This window comes from Triticum urartu, chromosome 6 (genome assembly GCF_003073215.2).
Source record: "Triticum urartu cultivar G1812 chromosome 6, Tu2.1, whole genome shotgun sequence".
Taxonomy (NCBI): Eukaryota; Viridiplantae; Streptophyta; class Magnoliopsida; order Poales; family Poaceae; genus Triticum; species Triticum urartu.
In genome coordinates, this window is record NC_053027.1 from 412,327,430 (window position 1) to 412,332,343 (window position 4,914).

The following is a 4,914-nucleotide window of genomic DNA, read 5'->3' on the forward strand; positions in this document are numbered from 1 at the left end:
GGCCCCATGAGGGTGGAGGGCGCATTGGGGGGGGGGGTAGGCGCGCCCCCTACCTCGTGCCTTCCTGGTAGCTTTATTGACGTAGGGTCCAAGTCCTCTAGATCATGTTCGTTCCGAAAATCACATTCCCGAAGGTTTCATTCCGTTTGGACTCCGTTTAATAGGTTAGTCCCAAAAATAATATAGAAGTGTATAATAAAGCCCAATAATGTCCAAAACATGATATAATATAGCATGGAACAATAAAAAATTATAGATACGTTGGAGACGTATCAGAAGCCGAACTCCCTAAAGAGTACAACACACACTCGAACTGGGTAATGTACTTGGACATCTCTAAAATGTTAGTCGGATTGGGGGCTGGTGTCATCTTGACATACCCTACAGGGGACACAGTCCGCTACATGTTACAAATCATGTATACAGACTCCAACAACGCGGCCGAATACGAAGCACTACTACATGGTCTCCGAATGGCTGTCTCTATGGGCATACAATGCCTAGAGGTGCATGGGGATTCGAACCTCGCAATATCCCAAATAAATGGAGAATCCGATGCAAAAGACCCCAAGATGGCGGCATACCGAAATGTCGTACTCAAATATCAGCTCGGTTTGAGGGGCTCGAGTTCCATCATGGTGCTCGAGACACTAATCAGGCAGCGGACATCCTTGCTCGAATGGGCGCTAAACGCGACCCCGTCCCGCCTAACACCTTTGTGGAAAGGCTCTTCAAGCCATCCGTGGTATGGCAGGACAAGAGCGGAAATCCTAGTCCGGAGCCGATCATACCCCCAGATGCCGAACACAATTCTGATATCATCGGGGGTTCGAGCACCGAAATGACACCTTCCACGCATTTAATCATGGTTGTCATTGCTCCACGGACCGAACCCTTCCTGGCCTACCTTAATTGGCGGGAGCTCCCTGACGACCAGAATGAGGCCCGTCGCATAGTTCGACACTCTAAAGCCCACAAAGTTCACGAAGGTGAACTCTACAAGAAAAGTACTACTGGAGTTCTTCAAAGATGCATCTCCGAAGAGGAGGGACAACAACGCTTGGCTGAAATACATGCTGGTCTTGGTGGCCATCACGCTGCAGCTCGGGCCCTCATAAGCAAGGCCTTCCGTACAGGTTTCTTTTGGCCAACGGCCCGAGCAGATGCCCAGGCCCTTGTACAGCGCTGTGTAGGATGTCAGCTTTTTGCCAAGCAAAGTCATAAGCCACCCACTGCCTTAAGAATAATCCCCATTACTTGGCCTTTTGCGTTCTGGGGGATAGACATGGTCGGGCCCCTTAAAGGGGGAAGCCACAAGTAGAAATATTTGTTGGTTATGGTGGATAAATTCACTAAGTGGAGAGAGGCCAAACCAGTAAAACAGCTGAAGCTAGGCCGATGATCGACTTTATATCCGGCATTGTACACCGTTACGGTGTCCCGCATAGCATCATCCCGGACAATGGCTCTAACTTCACAGCCGCTGAGGTGAAAAATTGGTGTGCTAATCTTGGCATTAAGCTCGATTATGCCTCCATATATCACCCTCAAACAAACGGTCAGGTCGAACGGGCTATTGGCCTGATAATGAGCGGCATCAAACCCAGGCTAGTGCGATCCCTACGGGAGTCAAATAAACAATGGGTCAAGGAACACGATCCCGTACTCTGGGGACTGCGGACTACGCCCAATCGCATGACCGGTTACACACCATTTTTTATGGCGTACGACGCAGAGGCTGTCCTGCCCTGTGACATTATTCATGAGTCACCTCGAGTGCGCAAGTATGAAGAGAGAGAGGCCGAGCTCGATCGTCAGGACGACCTAGATGGCCTGGAGGAGGAGCGTGACATTGCAAAAGCCCGTTCTGCATTTTATCAACAACGGGCTCAGCGATACCAAAGCAGAGAAGTGCGGGCCAAGACTTATAATGTCGGAAAACTCGTTCTATGCCTCCCAGAGAAGAAGAACGACAAGCTCAAACCATAATGGGATGGCCCCTTTATTATAGATGAAATTCTCACAGGAGGGGCCTATCGCCTTCGTAATACATCAGATAATCGCCTAGAGCTAAATCCATGGAACGATGCCCGACTCCGAAGATTCTACACATAAGTTTGGCCATGTTTCTTTTCTCCTCTTCATTTCTTTTTTTCTTTCCTCATTTTTGTACGATTTCCGGGATATGTTCGGATATGCCGAACACTTGAGGGGTACACATCCTAAAATGTATATACCCCAAAATGACTGGGGGCTTCTTTTACTGAAGCTTATTATCATTCAGAGCCTGGAGCTCACAAATGTATACGTCGTTTATACACTCCTTTTGCCATTATATGCACCTCTATGACTTAAGTTTTTGCCAAACTGGGTTGTCTTGCTCCTGTGTTTATGCCCTACGTTCCCGATTGTTCGTCTAGGGCATAAAGGGAGCACCTCTGTGATTGTTACAACCGGGTAACCCGGACCTGTACCTCAGACGGGTGAAGCCGAAAGCTAGCGTTCTTAAGAGAATAATTGGTCGGCAATCAAACGACAGTTCATTACATTTTGGTAACTGTTCAGACATACATGACAGCTTTTTCCGTATTGCGGACCAAAGACCAGGCACGCATAATTAAAGCATGCCAACCCAAGGAAAGGACCCCTTAACGGAACTATTATCCTTGGAAGATGTTTCTTACATATGTAATATAACATACACCCCGAAATAAATTTTTTTTGTTCGAGCACAATGACTGGGTTGCCTAGTTTCTGGACATAGTGAATGTTTCTTTGCATTCCAAAATAGTACCCGGAAACACTCCACCATTTCGGTTCAGAGATTAAAGCGAAAGCCTGCGATGAAAAACTTTCCACATGTTCGGATAAAGGCACAAGTTGATCATAAAGTACATTACTACATTGAATCAAATACCTATTCCTTATCTATTCCATCTATAAGACTATCTAACCTACAGTCTTCCTGTGAATACTTCGCAGCTATCATTACTTGGTCATACACAAAATTCAATGGGATTTCTTTCCCGTCTGGTCCCTGCGGTCCCACTCACGCCATACGATTCGGATCTAGCTTGGTGAAGCGTGTTTTCACCATGGCCCAGGCCTCTCGCACGCCTTCACGGCAGGCGGATGTCTTCCATGGCTCAAAGTGGCGCCGGGCACCTCTGAACAAATTTGTCAAGCCCTCCATACTTTCTGGAGGGGTATCAGATGGCCATAAAGCCTTGACCATGCTCCTCATGGCTTTCCGGGCCCGAGCATGTACCACAGACAGTTCCTTCATCACATCACCTTGAATTCTGGACACTTGTTCTTCCGGCCGACCAGTTAACAGACCTGCAGCAACAGAGTCATGGCATTCTGAATTATGGACTAAACATGAGCCCCTATAGTGGTTTAAAAAACAAAGAAGAAGACATACCGAACATGCCACCCTTCAACTTCTCATTTTCTTTCCGAGCGGCCGATAACTGAGCCCTTAAGCTCTCCATCTCTTCGGATTGTTGGTCCTTTTCCTCCTCATGTTTTTTCTTCTCGAATGTGCTCATTGCGGCCCTTTTCATTTTCGTCAGTTCGGCGGTGACGACATTTAGCTGCGTCTAGTTTATCTTTAGCTCCTGGGATAGCGCAGCATTCTTCTCTTTGAGAACCTGTGGGTCATATCGATCCTTAAATTGGTTCGCCTCACCGCTTTAAGTTTCGGGGGCTACTGACATATGACTATCAAAATTGCATAAACTTTTACTTGCATATCCTTTGAGAATAGTTGAGTGACTCCGGCAAGTCTGTCTCGAGCAGCTCGGATATATGCATCCACCGAGCTGAGTGCGGTAAATTCTTGCTCGAAAAAGGTCGGAGTGCGCATGGCCTCTTTCAATCGACCGTGATTCGTCATGCTCCCTGCCTCGGAATTTGTGACAGATACTTCATCCGAATCCTCTCAAGGCGGTGGAACTGGCATTGCATTGGCCCTCGTCCTAGTTGGCGAGTTCGGCACTGGATTGGCTGACATTCGGCTAGCGGGGCATTTTCCCACCGTCTACCGCGTGTTTCTCCTGAAATCAAGGATAAAAAGAATCTTTAAACAATCTGAACTTGTGCCCAGGTATGTATTAAGCGGACATACCTCTTGGAAGACGGTGAGGTTTCTACAGCGCTCCCAGTTCCCTTTTGTTCTGAACGACTACCATATGTAGGAGTCGCCCTTGAGGAGGTATGGTCCGCCGATCACCGATCCTATTAAAGTCCGGATCAGTATAATGGACAAATGTGCAAGTAGGGACTTATTTTTAAGAGCCCTCCGAATACTTATGATGGAGAAGGGATAGGGGCGGGGGTAGTCAGCGGTGATAGCCACCTCCGAACTGTCAAGGCTCGCTTGATAAAATACCCCATCATCGAACTCTATGTATATGTCTGGATCCTCGCGAAAGCCAGGGTCTCCGGCGCAATTGTGATCCTCTGGCTGTGGGGCAGGACAGTGAATGTCCTCGATCATCTTTCGCCATGACTGTTTTAACAAAGAACAAATTGGATTAGCATGCGGTGGTAGCGATAAGGCAGCACATGCAATTGATATCTTACCCATTCAATGGGGTTGTACATGGAGTAACCTTCCCGACCGTTTAGGTGGAGGAAGTCTTCCTTTTCACCCATATATAGATTGGTCAAGATCACGACCAGTTCGGCCGGGGTATCCGGACCCTTGCATCTGTAACGAGACGCGTCGTCTTCTCTGTTGTAGCACCATAAAGGAGTTACTCTGGACTGGAGAGGCTGGATGCTTCTTTTTATTGCAATGGCCATAACCTCGATTATCGAGATCTTGGTATTGGCCAACAATCTGACCTTGCCGACTAAACTTTTTATTTCCGCACTGTCCTCCTCCTTGGGACTTCAGGGGCGCCAGTT